The 19,896-nt window shown below is 42.5% G+C and overlaps 1 protein-coding gene and 1 long non-coding RNA gene across 11 annotated transcripts in view; one reads left to right on the plus strand and one right to left on the minus strand.

Moving 5' to 3' along the window:
* Positions 1–2,876, plus strand: part of LOC115070113 — a 12,468-nt gene extending 9,592 nt beyond the window's left edge. The window contains exon 3 of the long non-coding RNA XR_003849304.1: positions 1,707–2,876. This is a non-coding gene — a long non-coding RNA (uncharacterized LOC115070113). The remainder of the gene's footprint in view (positions 1–1,706) is intronic.
* Phactr1 (phosphatase and actin regulator 1) overlaps positions 1–19,896 on the minus strand; it is a 580,961-nt gene that overhangs the window by 230,190 nt on the left and 330,875 nt on the right. The window lies entirely within an intron of this gene.

A 19,896-nucleotide genomic window follows, 5' to 3' on the forward strand; every position in this document is an offset into this window, starting at 1 on the left:
TTTCTGTGTATGTGTATTGCCTGCATGTATGAAAGTGTGTCTGTGTTATGCAATGCCCACGGAGGTCAGAAGAGAGCACTGGATCCCCTAGGACTGTTGTTAGCTGTCATGTGGGTGCCATGTGGGAGCTGGAAATTGAACTTGGGTTTTCTACAAGAGCAGTCAGTGCTCTTAACTACTGAGCCACCTCTCTAGCCCTGTTTGTTTGTTTTTTAAGGGCAGGGTCTCCTGCATCCTAGACTGGCCTCTCACTCGCTATGTAGCTAAGCATCACCTTGCACTCCTGATCCTCCTGCCTCTACTTCGAGGTGCTGGGAAGCAGGCATGCTCTAGCACTCTGGTTCAGCTCTTCTGCTCTTATGGAGCCATTCTTCACACTCTTTCCTTTGCTGTGCAGTGTTGACTCTTTAGCATGTCCAGGGCCTCTCAAGTTCAATGGGTAAACTGCACCCACACTGTCATGAGTTTGAATCTGCTTCTCCCAGAAGCTTCCAAGTATATCTAAGTTTAAGAAGAAAAAATGAAATGTGTGGGAAGCCTTCCCTCTCTGGCTGTGTCCCCTCAGGGCTGCACAGGTATTTCTAATTAACCATTGCAATCTCTAATCAAAACAGGAAATTTCTTTTCTCCTTCACAGGTTCTTGTGAATAAGTTGATTCCTTGTTTGACTCCTAGGATACCAGAATTAATAGCAAGGAGTGGGGAAAAAGGATTCAATCTATTCCTCTACTTATCGACTTGATTTCTATCCAGCAAAGTGTGTTGGTAAAAAGGGAGGGGGGGAACCAAACTGGAATATGGGCTGGAAACTTCCTCATTTTAACCCCCGCAGGCTGTCTGAATATACTGACTGTGGAGTGGCATGAAAACTCAAACGCCTGCATTTGAGAGGATGAGGTTTAAACAAAGGCACATGTGAGAGTGAGAGAAGAGGTCTTTCCCAGCTCGGATTGTCAGAGTGTGGGGCAGTACTTGCATACCAAAAGATCTCCCTGCTACCTTCTGAGTTTCAGAGGTCTCAAGGCTTCCTATCCAGCAGCTTTCTTGTACTTACCTGACGTGCCATGAAGACAATGCATCAAAGCCCAATTCTGCCTTTGATGCCTTACCTAGTTAGTCTTGTGAGCCCTTTTGCTAACAGAAAACTTCAACTTCAAAAATAATCCGCTTGAATAGCTAAGATTTAGTACAGTTCCAAGTTCAAGGTCATGCCCTTCCACTCTCCACTTTTACCCTCCACTCACTCAGATCCCTGGATGATCTACTTATGGGTAGCTTTATTTCCTAATCTTATCTGCCTGTTCCTGAGTAGAATGTAGCAATGAGGTTAGGCTAGTCTGTGCATCCAAGAATTCTCTCTCTCTCTCTCTCTCTCTCTCTCTCTCTCTCTCTCTCTCCCCTCTCTTCCCCCATTCCCTTCCTTCCCCTTCTTTTCCTCTTTTCTTTCCTTCATCCCCCTCCCCTCCCCACTTCCATCTTCCCCCCTCTTTCCTCTCTCTTGGTTAAAACTATTACATTTAACTGTAACTGACAAGAAAAAAAGGCAGAGCCCACTCCCTATGACTGTGACTACTCAGCCTCACACAGAAGCGAGCTAAAGCGAGTGATGCTGACCGCAAAAGGGAGGGCACTGGCAGGTAGCGATGCCACAGCTCAGGTGGCATGCTCTGTTTTTTGTTTGTTTATTTTATTTTCTTTTTTGACAGGGTATCCCTAGTCCCAGCCTTCCTGGAAGTCACTATGCAGACAAGACTGGCCTTGATCTCCCAGAGATTTGCCTGCCCCTGCTTCCTGAGGGCTGGGATTAAAGCTGAATGCCATCACATCCTGTGACATGCTCTGTTCTTAAAGTGCTCCTGAATTAGTGTGAAAGTGGGATGAAGAAGAGATGACCACAGACAGAGAGTCAAAGGAGGGAGGGAGGGAGGGAGGAAGGGAGGGAGAGACATACAGAAACTGGGGTCAAAACAGAGATGACTGACCTGTATCTAGAGAGGGGTGTGGGCTCTGAGAGACGGTAACATGTTAACCAGGTGCTAGATCAAGCCACATATCCAATGCATATCAGCTATTTAATAAAGGCTGGGGAGGGGTAGATGGCCAATGGGAAACAGAACCATCCCAGTACAGACACTGTAGAGAAGTCTCAGGAGAGCCAAGATTCTCCTGCGAGGGCAATATGAAAAACCAGGTCCTTTGGGGCTAAGCTGGAATGGAAGCCAGTCACAGTCTGAGTGAACACTGGGCTTTTGTGTTTGGTGGGGTCTGTTATTGTTGTTCTTTTGGGTTGTCAAGAATAGGCTCTCTTAAGTCAGGCATGGTGGTGCATGCTTTAAATCCCAGTACTCCAAAAAAAAAGTCTCTTAAAAATTATGTTTTCTTGTCATCATTAGCTGCTATAAATATGAATTCAACTCATTTTTTTTTTTGTTTGTTGTAGATTAAACCTAGGGCACTGTGCATGTAGAGAAGCACTCTACCAGTAAACTATACCCAGCCTATTGAACTAAGTCTGTGTGTGTGTGTGTGTGTGTGTGTGTGGTGAATGCAAATGAGTCTGTGTGTGTCTGTGCATGTACACTTGGGGACCAGAGCAAGATGCTGGGTATTTCCTGTTGTTCTACACCTATTTCCTTGAGGCAGGGTCTTTCATTGAACTGGAAACTTCCCATTTCAGGTCAACTGTCTGATTAGAGAGCTTCTAGGATCTACCTGTCTCCACCCCCAATGCTGGGTTACAGGCACTCACAGCCATGCCTGACTTTGTAACCTACCACTTTGCTGAAAGTATTGATCTTTTCTAGCAGTTTTATGGTGGAATTTTTGGGATCTCTTTTGTATAAAATCATACCATGTATAAGTAGTGATAATTTGACCTCTTCTTTTCCAATTAGTATGCCTTTGAATTCCTTCTCTTGTCTTATTGCTCTATTTAGAGTTTCAAGCACTATATTGAAAAGGAGCAGAGATAGTGGACAGCCTTGTCTGGTTCCTGGTTTTAGTGGGAATGCTTCCAGTTTTCCTCCATTTAGAAGGATGTTGATTGTGGGTTTGTTGTGTATAGCTTTAATTATGTTGAGATATGTTCCCTCCAGTACAATTCTCTCTAGGACTTTTAACACAAATGAAAGTTGAATTTTGTCAAAGATCTTTTCTGCATCTATTGAGGCAATGATGTGACTTTTGTCTTTAAGTTCATTTATATGATTTATTACATTTATAGAGCTATAGTTATAAAAATAGCACCATACTGGAGGAAACACACACACACACACACACACACACACACACAGAGAGATTAATGGAACATAATAGCCGACCCAAACATGATTACATGCAATTTCAGACACCTGATATTTGACAAAAGTGCCAAGAATACAGACAGCATCTTCAACAAATGGTGCTGGCAAAATGGAATCTCCACCTATAGAAGAATGAAATTGGACACTTAATCTTTCACCCTGCACAAAAGCTAACTCCAAATCAATCAAAGACCTCAAACCTGAAAGTCTGAAACTGCAGAAGAAAACATAGGCAGTACCTTACAAGACATAGGTGTAGGAAAGGACTTTATAAATTGGACATCAGCTGCTCAGGCATTAAGGTCAGCAACTGATAAACAGGACCTCACTAAACTAAAAAGCTTCTGTACAGCAAAAGAAACAATCAAGGAAATGAAGAGGAAACCCACTGAGTAAGTGAAAATCTTCACCTGCTTCATGTCTGACAGAGGATTAATATCCAAAACATACAAATAACTCAAAAAAACAAACAAGAAAATAAGCAACACAATACAAAGATGGACATGAACGGAGAGTTCTTAGTAATTAGAGAAATGCAAATCAAAACCACTTTAAGATTCCATCTTACCCCAGTTGGACTGGCTAAGATCAAGAGAACAAAAGATACTACATGCTGATGAGGATGTGGAGAAAGGGAGGATGTGCTCATTCACTGCTGGTGGGATTTCAAACTCATGCACTTACTGTGGAAAGCAGTGTGGAGGACTCTTAAAAAACTAAAATGAACCTACCATATGATCCAGTTATACCACTCCTTGCCACATATCCAAAGGACTCATTCTACTGCAGAGATATCTGTTCATCCATGTTTGTTGCTGCTCTTTTCACAATAGCTAAGAAATGGAAACAACGTAAATGTCCCTCAACTGACAAATGACTGATGAAAATGTGGTACATTTATACAATGGAATTCTACTCAGCAGTAAGAAAAGATGAAATCATGAAATTTACAGGTAAATTAATGGAACTAGAAACTGCTATACTTAGTGAAGTATAGTATAACCGAGAAGCACGTGACATATGTTCTCCCTCATTTATGGATCTTAGGAACAATCCCTTATATGTGAGTATATATCCTGGTGTAACAGCAGGGCCAGGAAAATGGAAAGGAACCAAGGAGACAAAGGGAAAGAAAGGGCTGAGAGAGGAGGATAGTAAGAAACAGATGTTACCAAAGGGGAAATGGGGGTATTCAATTGGGAAGGGAAGAGGGAAGGACATACAATGAACCATAGGGATAAAGGGGAAGAAAGAACTCCAGAGGGGGTGATGATAGGAGACGGGTATTATCATGGGGAAAATGGGGGTACTTAAACTGGGGAGGGAGGAGGGAGGTTAGGCAGGGAGAAAGAGAGGAAAGATAATAAAGGCTAAGAGGAGCAAAAAGCCAGAGGAAAATATAATAACTGCCCCCCTTTGAAAAATACACATATAATATCTGAACATGTGTATACCTGAAGGCTCTATAACAAGAAACAGTGCCAGACAGAAGAAATTTCCCTATGAATTGTTGGTCAGAGTAGTCCAAGAGACTCCCCCCCAACACAAGTTATTGCTACAGCCCTTGATTACCTCCCAGAACTTGAAGGTAAGACCCTTTACTGACGACAGGGCATACTTTGGATATAAGGCTTGGAGCAATGAACCTGGAACTGAACTGGAAGCCTTCACCCTGAAGACGAGCTCTCATAGTTCTAAAGGATACTACGCAAGCTGCTAAAGGAGAAAATCAATGGTCCAACCTGGCTCTAAAGCCTAATGACCACAATGATTGGCACAGCAAACCATCTCTATTTGGTGCAGTAGTGGCACTGTTATCCATGGGGTAATCAACAGGTATCAAATTGGACTTAAAGCCCTCTCAATGGGAGGGAACTCATGAGTGGCTCTATAGATATAGCCAAATACATATGGCTGGAGAGGTCATAGATCCTAGAGAAAGCCCTATCTCTGTCATCTCTAGACAAATGAAATTTTTGTATGTTAAATATGGATCATTGTATTTACAGACAAGTATACTGTACACCACTCATCAAAGATGCTTCTTTTTGCAACATCTTTGGCTGTTACAGAGTTCCACAACCGGTCATACACAGAAAATACATGTCTGAGAGATGTCCAGCCCTAAGTGACACATCTACAGTGGAATCTTGACACCTAAGGTTCATGGAGCATAGAGGAACAAGGGGTAGGGCGAATACTAACACATCCCTCGACTCTCATCAGCGGAGCTTCCTTATACAACCGAGTGCGATGCATACAACTGTCCAAGTTTTAGAGAATAAGAGACTCCAGAGTATGTGTCCGAAAGATTGTAAGCCAGGGTTGGTACATGAACATAAGGAAACAGAAGTTTTCAGGCCTCTGGGAACTTGCTCATATGAACTTGTAGCAGTGGTGACAGCATGCACAAGATCCATGCCGACTCAGTTAAACAAAATCCCAGCATAGAACTACGGAAATGGACAGCAGGCCCTAACCATAGCCGAGGAGCTATTGGCAACTGATTACTACTGAAGGGTGAGGGAGAGTATATCTTCTTTAAGATATGCTAAGTAGGCGCCAGTGGATCAACTTGCACCAAGGGACATCTGGGTATAAATGTTTGACTAGAGATATATGACAGAATGCATGAAATTCTGTGGGGGTGCTGGAGTGGGACATGGATGGAGGAGGGGATCTAAATTTGATTAAGATCTGTTATTTGAGATGCACAAAGCTCAGTAAAAATATTTGAATTTTATTTATTTATTTATTTATTTGTGGGAGCACATGGTTGGGACCCAGGGATAGAACTCAGGTCTTAAGGTTTGGTAGCAAGTGCCTTTACCACCTGAGCCATCTTGCTGGCCCACAACAAAGATTGTTTTGAATTCCTCATTGGGCTGTATACTGGGTACAGGTGATTTGGATTTTCCATTTCTAATAGTGTCCATTTTGGCAATTTATATTATTTTCATTAGAGCCAGAAATTAGAAACAACCTAGATGTCCATCAGTTGATGGGTAGATGATGAAAGTCTGGTACATTTACACAATGGAATATTATTCTAAGAAATTTTCTCTTAAACTCAGATTTTCAAGTTTTGGCAACTATTCTTTGTTTCTCCTTTTATTCAAAATGTGAACTCACTGGCTGTGTTCTATTTCTAGCATTAGAAAACTTGTACCTTTGGGTAAGGACTTTGGGTAGTTTTTTAAACCTTTTCAAATAACTGCTTTCAGGCTTCATGGACTTACTGCCTCATTGTTTTCTGGTCCATTAACTTGGTCTCAATTCAGTTCTCTTCATTTCTGTCATAGACACTCAAGGTTAACTGTCCTCTGTCCGCAGCTTTAGCCAGATCTCACAAGTGTATGACATGCGGTTTGTATATTCTCAGTCACTCTAAATATTTAATATTGAACGGAATTTATTCCCTAACCCATAAAACACATTTGTCTTTAGATTTTCAAACAATCTATACTCTGACTTCATTTTTTCAGCTTCATTTATCAGTTCTTGAGAGATACATGACAGATTTGTTCATTTGCCCTCAAATTCTACTAACTTTTGCTCTGTACGTTTTTGAGACTATCAAGTTATATATGTGCACGTGGACATACACATTGAACTGTTTATCTTCCTAGAAAATTTGCTCTTATCAACACATAAGGAATCTACTTTAACAACACTTGGGCTTTACCATATATTTTGCATGATATTAATGTAAACTGTGTTCTTTAAAAATATTGGGCAAGGAGATGGAGAGATAGCTCAGTGGTTAAGAATGCTTGATGCCCTATCATGAGAATTCTGTTCCCAGTACCCACGTCGGGCTGCTTACAATTCCTGTAACTCCAGCTCCAAGGGATCCAATATCCTCCTCTGGCATCCAAAGGGCACTCACACATGTATGTGGCACATACACTCATACATACAAACATAAAAATAAAAGTAAATCTTAACAAAATAAAAATGTTGTTTGGTCTATCTTTTATGCCCTTTTATTTTAAACTTTCCCACTTCCTTAGGCTTTAAATATATTTTACAGCTGCTGTATATTTGGACTTTGTGAAGCATTTTTTTAACAATGACAATTTTTTAGCTGATATACATAGAAGATCTATGTGCATGCACAGTAATTACTGATATATTTGGATTTACTTATGTTTTTGGCTGCATGTCAGTTGCCATGATTTTCCTACCATTTCCCCTTATTTTTCACTGTCATTTGGAGTGTTTAAGGTTTCGTTTTCCTCCCCTTTCACTGGTTTAAGTTACACATTCCATTTCCGTTCTTAAATGTTTAATGCATTTACTAAGAAACTTCAAGATGAAATCCTTCTTCCTTTCTCCTCCTCCTGAATAAAACAGGGAACTTAGGACATTGTTACTCAGCTCACCCCCTCCTGTTTTATATGTCGTTAACTAGCACACTGGTGCGTTTTTGAAAGATAACTCTCAAACTGCCCATACTAATTACTTTTATCTCTTTTAAGAATGAATAGTCATCTGCATTTATAAAATGAAGTCAGTGTCGTCACTGTTGCTTCCTGAGTCTCATCCTTTCTCATGGCTTCCAGATTCTTCCTGAATTTTACTGTCTCACATTTCTTTTACAGAACATCCTTCATGGTAGACTCTTTAGACTGTATGGATGAGCATACCATCATCTCACCTGAATGGTGGTTTTCCTGGGCACAGAATTGTTAGTTAATAGTATTTCCCCTCTAGCATAATTAGGACCTAAGAAACATGGCCAGCTACCTCCAGGGCTGACTGGGCCAGTGATGTCCCCAGAGCCGCTGGCCACAGCGTGATGGAGAAGGAAAACAAAGAGGCAATGGAGAAGAAGGAAGAAGGGGCCAGGATGACCAGAGGTCAGAGGAAAATCCTGTGGAGTTGGAAAGAGGCCACAGTGGAACCTCCACAAGCTGTGCCTTGACTGCTCTCTTCTATTAAGTAGACAAGCCTGTTCTTTCTGGAAAGAAGGTGTGGCAAGAATGCTCTCTATGAACTATTACTCTAGGAAAGAAACTGTCAGTGCTGAGGGGCACATCATTTGTCACTGTTTTCCTAGGTCCTTGTTAGCAGAGCCTATGGCTACAGCTCTCTCTCTCTCTCTCTCTCTCTCTCTCTCTCTCTCTCTCTCTCTCTCTCCCTCTCTCCCCCCCCCTCTCTCACTGCTCTCTCTCTGGGAGTGCTATCACTCTCTACCAAAGTTTTTGAGGCAGGGTCTCTCACTAAACCTGGTGCTCACTGATTGGCTAGTCTGGCTGGCCAGCAAGCTCCAAGGATCTTCCTGTTTTCCGCTCTGCCCAGTGCTAGGGTGACAGGCACATCCCATCATCCAATGTTTTACACGGGTGCTATGGATCTGAACCCAGGTTCTTATGCATTCACAGTGAACCATCGACCATCAGCTGTATCCTTTCAAGGGACAAGCTATACTTCCCTTTGGCTTCACATTTAAATAAGCTTTTAGATGGCATTTCCAGTACTTTCAAATAGTTATAAACAAAAGCAATCATTGAGGAGTTGTACAAAGGGGGATATTTCTGCTAAAAGGTCAATATTGTATCTATCATTTTGGCTGCTACCAAATTTAAATGCAACTGAGAAAGTGCTTAATAAAATTCGATGTGTTTTATCCAACTATGTTGATATAAAACCAAAGACTATTATAGCTACCAGGAGTCTCTGAGACCATCTATTCTGAGCTCTTCACTTCATACATGAGAAAACCAGGCCCCAAGGGCCTTTGTCAGTTCATCTACAAGTAAAATCCAGTTCAGGAAGTACAGTGGGGTTACACGAAGGACTTCACATTCCAGCAGAGTTCTGCTCAGAGTAGTTACTGCTTTAACCCACTGTTTTATTTTCCAGCCCTTTATGAAAAGAGTGACAGTCTTGGGATTTTTTTACCCAGCATCTCAAAGGCTGAACTATGCATAACTCTCCACTCCAATAAAGAAAACATTGTTTATTCTACACACTCTCATGTAAATATTTTATTTATTATTTTTATTTTATGTGTATGAGTGTATTGCCTACATGTAGGTGCACCTATGTTGTGCAATGCCTGTAGAGGTCAGAAGAGGGCACAGATCTCCTGGAACTGGAGTTAAGGGCACTTACTAGCTGCCATGTTGGTGCTGGGAACCAATCTAGGTCTTCTGCAAGAGTAGACAGTGTTCTTAACCGCTGAGCCATTTCTCCAGCCCCCACATTCTCATTTAATATTGATGTAATAAATTGTCTTTCAATAGGTGTCTACTACATTTTCCTAAAAATGTTTTTATTTTTAGCTCAGTCTAAAATTGCTTTGGTTTTCTATTAGTCATAGAAGCAAGACATTACAAGTTTCCTTTCACAAAAAGCTCCAACCAAGGAGGACAGAAACTTTAGGGGAGGAAAAATTCTGCCATAATTGTGCTACTTCACCCTAATGCCTATTTGTTTTAAATTTTAACTTATATTTGTTTATTGTCTATGTGCATAGACTTCTGTGCCATGATGTGCAGATGGAGGTCAGAGGACAACTTGTAGGAGTCAGTTCTTTCCATCCACCATATTTGGAGATTGAACTCAGGGGCGTCAGGCTTGGCAGCAAGCACCTTTACCTGCTGAGCCATCTTATCTTGCAGGCCACTTATTTTTCTTTTCCATTGGGCTCTCTCTCTCTCTCTCTCTCTCTCTCTCTCTCTCTCTTTTCTTGGTGTGTATGGCTGGGTGTGTAGATGTAGAAGCCAGAAGTCTTTGGATCCAGGTGTTTGGGGGACTCAGTCTCTCAACCTGGAGCTCACTGCTTTAGCCAGAATGGCTAGCTACCAAGCCTCTAGGATCCTCCTGTCTCTGCCTCCCAGTACTGGGATTACAGGTGTGTACTGCCATGCCTAACTTTTATGTGTGTACTAGCGTTCTGCACTCAGGTCCTCATGCCTGAGCAGCCAGCACTTTACCTACAGGGCCATCTCTCTGGACCACTGGTTTTAAAAAATATTTTCCTTCTTATGACACTTTTTATTGTCCTCAAGGACAATGTAAGGGAGTTGTTTGACAGAGACAGACTTCCTGGCTCCCAGTCCAAAGAGCTCATTACCAAGGTAATTACTTCTAGACAGCACAGATAGGTGGTGCCAAGAGGAGGAAACCAGTTTTTTTCCCATTTTGTTAACTGAGTATTTGAATTACTGGCACATGGAAGACTGTCTATATTCAGAAGGCTATCCCATTTTAGAAGATTTTACAGAAAGAAATCATGTGACCACTGATATGGTTTGTGAATGAATGAAATCAATGCAAACCTTTATCATTTTGACTCCGTACACACCAGTTCCAATTAAACCAGCCAGGTAAAATGCTGATGGGGCTAATTTGCCAGCTGAGGAAGTTCAAAGCTTGTGAGACTCCAGCCTCACTGAAGATGTCTCTGCACCACTCTACGCTACAAAACCTCAGATTATAGCCCTTTGAAATAACTTTTTAAAAGGATCCTAAGAAACACATTCAAATCTTCTGAACTGGGAATGATGATTATTTGGGATGCGTGAGTCATGTGAAAAGCAGTGGCTACAACATTCAAGGTCAAGAGACACTGTCCAAGGCTGGACAAAGGACTGTTTTAAGATTTTCGTATAGAACAATTCCCTCCTTCCTTCCTCCCTCCCTCCCTTCCTTTCTTCCTTCCTTCCTTCGTAGCCTAGACTGGCGTTGATCTTGTTGTATAGCTAAGAATGACCTTAAATCACCATGTGTTTTTATGGGGTGCTGGGAATTGAACTCAGAGATTTATGTATCTTGGGCAAGTACTTTACTGACTCACATATCCAGCCTTGGTACAGCATATTTCTTACATAAAGCTAGGTACAAGTTAATTTTTTAAATATTTCAACATACAGAGGTTACTTGAGGTTGGGGAAATAGTGGCACTGTGGAAAATTGTTAAATGATTTTTCCAGGCTGGAGAGAGGGCTCAGTTGTTAAAAGTACTGACTGTTCTTGCAGAGGACCCAGGTTCGAATCCCAGCACCCACATGACGGGCAGCTAACAACCATCCTACTCCAGTTCCAGGGGATCTGACACCCTCTTCTGACCTTCACAGGCATTGCATGACACAGGTGTACTTACATACATGCAGGCAATACACTCATACACGCAAAATAAAAATAATAAATAAAATATTTTGAAAATGATTTTTTCCTTACACTTGAGGTACAGGTCAAAGCATCATGAAAATGCTAAGCAGGTTAGATGTAACTGAATCCCGGAGAGGGTCTAGCCTAACACAACAGGACCCTGGAAATGGTCCAGCCTAAGATGAAGTGATGTTCAGACAGTTGAGTTCACTCATTCAAGGCCACACAGCCAGCTACAGCTATGCCAAATGATCTTCCTGGTCTCCCAGCATCATGTTGTTATTCCTAATTTAACACCCAATTAAAAAAAAGAACAATTTGCTGCATATATGGATGATGGGACATCATGGAATTTTTACCAAGGTCTTATGGAAAACTTATAATTAGATTGTGTGCAGGGACTGGGCATCTTACCTGTCAAAATCCCTTGAGGGATGTCTCTGAAGCTTACTACTGGATGTGGAGGTGGCTTGCCAAGTATTCTTTGGCCTTGGAGCCCAGTGCTGTATATCTGTGGGTTTCCCACAGTGAGAGAAGTAAAAAAATTAATGAGGAGCTCAGAAAAACTCATTCTCAAGGCTGCAGAGATTGTGAAGGCAATGGAGACTGGAGGTGAAGGGAGAGATCTTAAGCTACCAGCCTCAAACCCGGAAAATCATATAAGCAGGGTGTGAATGTGAATATACCCATATGAATGCAATATCACAGACCCAAGAACCATTTAAGGATGGTCTGGTTCTGAATCACAAATGCCCCAATTGGCACATCACAGACCCATATGAATGCAACATCACAGAAGAACCATTTAAGGATGGTCTGGTTCTGAATCACAAATGCCCCAATTGGCACTCTGAGATCCAGTCATGGCCACCGGTCCATCTCTGTGAGACTAGATCTTCAGTCGTCTCATGCACACAGTGTGGCACTGGCCTCCTTGGCTTGATAGACTCTTTGGGAGGAAGAATCCTGTACCTTGAATCCTGATGCGTTTTCCTCTAACTCTGCTTGGCCTCAATAGATATATGTCTTGTCCAGATAAAAATAAATTTGGAAAAGTATTTCCTATCTTTTTTTCTCTTCATCAAGGTACTAGCATTCATTTTCCAAGCAGGAAAACCCGGATTTCAGTTTAAAACTAAGTGAGCTGTGTGTGCTAGCATATGCTTATGATTCCAATGTTTGGGGGGCTGAGGCAGGAAGATCTCTTTCAGTTTGAGGCCAGCTTTGGATATGTACTGAGTCCCTGTCTTACAAACAAAAATAAATGAACAAACCCAAAACCCAACTGTCAGCAATTTTATGGACAAAGCTAGAAGCCTAAACAAGAGTGAACGGGCACTGAATGTGGGCATCAGCTGCCCCTGAACTTGGTTGCTTGTTCCAAGCATCACCTGTTTTTCTCTTAAGCAGCTCACCCTCAAGGGAGAGCTCTCTAGCCAGAAGGAATGCATCCTGGCAAGAGTTCCTCTTTATGTTTGGCAGATTCTGTTAGGGGAAGGGATCTTCATGTTCTAGAGCTGGGAATCCAAGAGGATGTGCTGATCACAGGAATAATTCTTGCTCTGACCTTTCCTTGGACATTTAAAAATATTTGCAGGTCCAATAGTGAGTTGTCAACAGATCTCAGCTCCAATTGACTTGATGATTCTTTTAAACCAATGATGGCTTATGTGTAAAGCCCTGGGAGTTGCCTCAGGACAGCAGAAACTTGGCGCTCTATTGAGTGCCATCAGCCTTCATCTCATTCACAGCTGTTACAGTCTAAGTCCAGGTCTACCACTATTTCCAATCCCCAGGATCTCAGAACGTGACCCACTTCGGAAACAAAGCTGTTGAAAAATTACTGGTTGGACTAGAATAAGGTCATGTTGGAATAGCATAAGCTCCTGATACAATCTGAGTGTCCTTGCAAGGGGAAAGCTGGAGAAGATGTACACGTAGGGAGCATACCACATAGAGATGAGGGCAAAGAGCAGTGTGAAGAATCTAGAAGCAAGAAATGATGGTGATTGTGAGCAAACCAGCAAACTTCCCAGAGGTGAGGCAGGGAACAGGTTCTCTGACACAACCTGGAAGAGACAGCCTTTGGAAACTCAGTCAACTACCATGCAGGTTAAGACTCTTCCCTCTTGTTTTGAGACATACCAGAATCTGGCTCTCATTCATTGTATGGTGGGGGCTTGTTCAATCTTCCCTGGCCATGAGAGGTCAGGTTAGTTTTCCATCATTGTGACAGAATGACCAAGACAACTTGGAAGTAGGAAAGGTTTGGTCTGTCCCAAATACCTGGCTTCTGAGGTTTTGGTCCATGGGTGGTTGGCCTTGTGATGACACAATGCATTTGGGCAGGAGTGCCTGGCAAGTGGGGGCTTGTGGACTCCTTGGAGGCGAGAAAGCAAAAAAAAGAGAGGAAGGGGCCAGGCTGCAAACACTCCCTTTAAGATGTACTGTGATGACCTCACTTCTTTTCACTGGGCTCTACCTCAAAGGTTGCATCTTTTCCTGATGGTGCAACAGGCTAGGGACCAAATTTTCAACTCATGCCTTTTGGGGTAGGACGGATAGCAGGGCTCCGTGTGAAAAGCTCTTTTCTAATGTCCAAAAGTGAACCCTTACCTACTCCTGTTACAAATGTACTGCCAACGAGTCACCAAACCTAAACTTCTGAGCTACAGAATTTCCCCCCAGTCCAATATTTTCTCTCCCAGGTCCTGTTGTCTCTCAATTTTGGTGCCATCACCTCAAAAAGACACTAATTATCTCCTGCATAGGCTTACAACAGATTTCTAACTTCATGCCCTGCCATACTCCACTGTTCCCATCCTTAGTTATATCTGTACTCACCAGTGAGTCATGCAAAGGCCACCTAAGACTGTGTCACCTTGTCCCAAAGTTCACCTCTGCAGTCTTCATTATTTTCCACAATCCAATCCCAACTTCTGTCTTCTAGCATGTACGCATGGTTCCCCAAATCCCACCTTCAACTCATGCTTATGATTGCCCACCATGGTGCATTTCCTGTATCCTACTGGCTAGGTTTAGAATATCCTGTCCCCTAACTCCATAGGTCAGAATCCTGGTCACTCTGCAAGGGCTATAGCTGTGGTGCCATGGTGAGGTCTGTGGGCCCTGGAATATCATGAGCCATATCCATCCTAGCTCCTGACTGAGATATGGCTCTGAAACATCCCTGTGTTTCAGTTTCCACAATGCAAACAGGGGGTAATAATACCCTATTGGGGCCTTGATGAGAATCGGGCAATCAAATGTATGAAGTGCATTTAGGACAGGACCTGGCACAGTAAGTATTCAGTCACTGTCAACAGCATTATTGTAAGCAATGGTACTTGCCCCTGACCTCTTACAATATCCTGGAGGTTAACCTCCATGCCATAATAAGGGCTTTTTTTTCCTTCTGTATTATGTGTGTATATATACTATATATATGATATAATATATATGATATATTTATATATTTATATATGTCATAGATATCTGGGGCCTGTGGTTCTGTGGGGATGCGTATGTGCCCCTGTGCATGTGGAGGTCAGAGGACAAGCGTGGGTCTGTCCTCACCTTCCACCTTGTTTGAGACAGGCTCCTGTTTACTGCTGTGTACACCAAGACATCTGGTCCTTGAGCTTTCAGGGATCTTCCTGTCTCCACCCCCCATCTTACCCTAGGAACACTGTGGTATCAGAATGCACCCTACTGGGTGTCCTCCTTTCTGTGAGCTTTGTGGGTCTGAACTCAGATACCCATGTTTGCAAGGCAAGTTCTTTACCCACTAAGCCATCTCCCCAGCCTTAAAGCATGTGTGTGTGTGTTTGTTTTTGTTTTTAACAAAGTCTCAAAATGCTAGGCTGGGCTCAAACTTGTTATACAACTGATCTGATCCTCCTGCCTCTGCCTTTCAAGTGCTATGAACCACCATATTTGGCCTAAGTCACCCACAGATAGCATTGCAGCTTTTCTTCTCATGTCTGGATTGCCTCCCCCTCATCATCACCTGTTCCAGTGTCCGCTCGGAGCCTCACTCTGTCTCCTCTGCTTCCTCCGCACCAACTGGGCCATATGTAGTTGCCTCCAAGAAAGGCACTGTGTGCCTAAACTGGGGCTTAGTAAGTGCAAAATGAACTTTCACAAAGCAAATGGACAACAAATGCTGAACCACTAGAAGGGAATGACCACCCTCATGGGCAGGAGCTACAATCTTTTTCTCCATGTGGCTGCCTCTGCCTACATTCTGAGGCTCTATGAGGTTTTGCTGCATGTAGAAATAAATAGCTACTTGCTGAGACCACTCAAGGCATCAGTGTTTCTCAACAGATACTGCAGGTCATTCCTCCGAACAGGAACGTCCTACTAGGACTTCAAGACAACCCAGAAACAGTATCATTCCTGTGCTTCTGAAACACAGTGTATACACCTCACGATCTCTTATCTTGCAGCCTTGTAATTATTAGTTGCCATTCTGTTTCTTCCATGAACGTGTGCTCAGTGTGGGTGGCTCCGTCTTCTTTTGCTCTCAGTTTTCTGTGCCTGGCATTTGAGATCTTGGGCAAGTGTTTGTTGAACAAAGGAATTTGCAGGAGAAACCTATAGCAAATAAAGGGGCCGTGTGGGCCATTAGTAACATCAGCCATTCAGCATTCAGGGACAAGAGGCAGGGGGAGTGGAGGGAAGAGGAGAGGAGAGGAGAGGAGAGAGAGAGAGAGAGAGAGAGGAGAGAGGAGAGAGGAGAGAGGAGAGAGAGAGGAGAGAGAGGAGAGAGATTCTTCCTTGCATTGTTTTTTCAAACAATCCACTGCTAAGAAGGAGCTTATAATAAAATGTTATTTCCAGGATATAATTCTAAAAAGAGGCTGATTCTGAGCTGTTCTCATCTAGTCACACTGGCCTTGGATCCAGCTTGACTTGCAGTAGTATTTTATTTCCCAGCCTTTCTGCAGTGAGTCAGAAGTGAGAAAGATCCCTTGGTATGTGACCTTGAGCTCCAAAGTGCTTTGTAGTGGGGGTATACAGAGAGCCAGGGCTGGAGCCTATTGCTTTAATGACAGAGAACAGGCACTGTGAATGTGTCCTGGGTAACAGTTGGTCTACAGGACTCCAGAGTCACCAGAAAGGATAATTCTGTCAATTTCCCTTTCAGAAAGTAAGACTAGTATTTAAAAAGGAAGAAGAGGAGCTACAGGGGGCTTGTGTTGGCATCCATACAGCACTGTGACCCAATATCCAAAATAAATCAACTTAGAGGAGGAAAGGTTTACTTTAGTTCCAGTTTTGTTGCATGGCTTAGTGGTCCCACTGCTCTTGGAACTGTGGCAAGGCAGCACACCATGGCAGGGGGAGGGTGTGTGTGTGCAGTGGAAGCTGCTCACCTCATGGTGGCCAGGAAGCAGAAAGTAATAGGCAAGGGCCAAGATCCTAATACTCACCCTAAGGGCATGTCCCCAGGGACCTAAATTCCTCCCATCAGGACCCACCTCCTGAAGGTTCCACCTCCTCCCAACCAGGACCAAGCCTTCAACACATGGACTTTTGAGGGACATTGCAATTCAAACTATAGCAGGGCTGTTCTCTTATGAAATGGCTTCACTGTCTTCAGATGAAGCCTGATTGAAGGCTGCACTTGAACACAGGCACCTGGTAGAGCAGGAGCAGAAGTCTCTACTAAGAAAACTATTCAGTGACTGAACCTCAAATTGGCAGTGACTAGTGGTTATGGGTCATTACGAAGACCTTACTACATGAAAAAGCTTTGGGTTTTATTTTCTTTACGTTTAATCATCCATTCATTTCTTTTGTGTATATAAGCATGCCTGTGTGTGCATGTCACAATAGCACGTGGAGGACAGAAAACAACTTTCAGGAGTTGGTTATTTCCTTCCACCATGTGGGTTCTAGGGGATTCAACCCAGTTTGTCAGGCTTCCCCAGTGAGCCACCTTGTCAGCCCAATATTTGTGTCTTAATGTTTGAAAATCTAAAATAATTGAGCAAAAGTATAGTGAACTGGGGTGCTAGGCTGCTATTAGAATTCACACACCCCCTCTTCCCCTTCCTCCTCTCACTGTTCTTTTTGTTTGGGGATAGGGGGAAAGGAGTCTCACTAGGTATCTCAGACTGGCCTTAATTTTGTAATCCTCCTGCCTCAGCTTCCTGAGGGCAAAGACCATAGGTGTGCACCACCATGGGTCAGCTTTCCTTCTGGTCTTTAAGAGTTTTGTGACCTCTGGGTATATCACTCTGCCTCAGTTGCCTCATCTGCAAAATGGGAATAAAAACAGCTCCTGTTTATATAGCTTCATGATGAGTAATATGAGTTTTCGAATACAGAGTGTGGAAGTGCACAAATAATGCTCATGTTGATGACCAAGGCTGAATCAAGCAAAGGCGATGCGTGACTGGAATTCAATGATAATTTATCTTTGACAATTATTTTATATGGAGGTAGTTCATATATATGGCAACAGTAATTCTAATTTGATTACCCAACTCTATCCCCTCAGGGACTATTATACCCTTGAATATTTTTCCATATTTTTGCAGAAAATATTCATTAAGAATGGATATACATAGAATCTGTTCTTTAAAAATGAAAGTAAACAGAACTGTCACATGACACTGCTCTGAATCCATCTTGCTTTTTCCATTTAACAGAGGGTTGTGAAGTGCTCTCCCTATCTGAAGATATAAATTTTTCTTGGATGTTTTTGTGGCTTGTTGCTAATCCATTGTGTAGACAGAAATGATTTAAGCAAGCGCTCTACAACAGAGCTGCGTCTCCAGCCCAGGACCATGATTTACGTAACCAGTCCTCCACTGATGGCATTTACCCTGTTTCCAATATTTTGCTATTATAAACAATCTGTCACGAATGGCTTTGGACATTTATCTCACCCTGCTTCTGCAAGCAAACATGTAGGTCAAATCCCTGGCGATTTGTCATTTCTTCTGGGCATGTCCTTCCTCAGATCTGGAACTTTGCAGCATCTCTTTTCCTGTGTCTGGAATGTTCTTCCTGGCCTGAACCTTCTTTGCTAGGCTGATTAACCACAAGGTCAATGGCAAGTACATTTAAGAGTTTGATTACTTTTGTTACATTGTTCTCCAAAAAACTGGTGTGATCCTGCCTGTGTGAGTTGTTTTGAGAGAGGCTGTTTTCCAGACTACTGGCAGCCTAGCACATCTCAATTTCTTCCATTTTTCACCAAAGTCATAAATAAAAAAATGGTTTCTCACTAGCTTCAATTTGTGTTTCTTTAATTATAAATGAGGGCAGAACCTTCTTTGCGTTCTAGGACATCTACATTTTTCTTAGATTTACCAGCTCATATTCTTTGTCCAGACAATCTTTTATGAAGTAAAAACATGAACTCACCTCATTGCTCTATGAAAAACCTTTCACACTGTTCTATAGTCTGGAATCTCTAAAGTGACAGAAAAGGATGTGGTCTCTTCTATGACTCTTTTCTATGTGGTCCCTCCTCTGCCCCAAATGTGATGGCACAGGAATGCCTGGCTGCCTGTAGTCCCATCCCTCATCATGCCTTGATCAATAGCCATTCAGTGACTGGTTAAAGAAATTCCAATTTCAACATACTTCCCTTGAATAAGAGGCTATTATGAAACGTTCAGTTTATTTCTGTCAATATTCTTTTTGTTGTTAATAATATTATCAGAGACTGTGATGGTTCATTTTGATGGTCAACCTGATAGGCTAGCAGACACATCCCCTGATATGCCTGAGAGAGTGTTTCCAGAGAGGATTAACGGAAGTAGGATGATCCGTCCTAAATATGGGCAGACCATGGCATAAGCTGTGGTCCCAGGGGCTAAGTAAAAAGGAGACATCGAGCACCAGCATTCACCTCTTTCTACTTTTGACTACAGATGCAATGTCGCCAGGGGCCTCAAGGTCCTGCTTCCAGGTCTTCCCTGCCATGATGGAATGTGCCCTCAAACTCTGAGGCAAAACCTAAACCCCTATGCTTCTGTTTCTTTTGTCAGGTGTTCGGTCAGTCAAAATAACAAAAACTCAGCCTAGAACTGTGGAAATGGGCAGCAGGCCCCAACTTTAGCTTAAGAACTACTGGATAGCTGATTACTGCTGGGTGAGGAAGAGCTGATCTTCTTTAAGAAAGTGACTCTAGATAGGCTGATTAGACCCCAGTGGATGTACTTGCACTGAGGGACATCTGGGGACACTAACTTGACATAATAGGCCTTAACACAAATGACAGAATGTATGAAAAAAATTCTATAAAAATACAAAAAAAAACCCACAAAAGAATAGTAAGTAGAACAGAGGTGACTTTATGTAATATATGTCTTTGGCTTCTGCTAGTTTAAACTGGTAAAGATACCTAGCTATCTTCCAGCTGATGCTTAATGGATGACTTACTGCAGTTCAGTTCTAGGGTATAGTATGTAGTCTATGGTTATGTTAGCCTACAGTTGTGGGCCCATGC

The sequence above is a fragment of the Nannospalax galili genome, unplaced genomic scaffold (genome assembly GCF_000622305.1).
Source record: "Nannospalax galili isolate Female #2095 unplaced genomic scaffold, S.galili_v1.0 scaffold72, whole genome shotgun sequence".
Lineage (NCBI taxonomy): Eukaryota > Metazoa > Chordata > Mammalia > Rodentia > Spalacidae > Nannospalax > Nannospalax galili.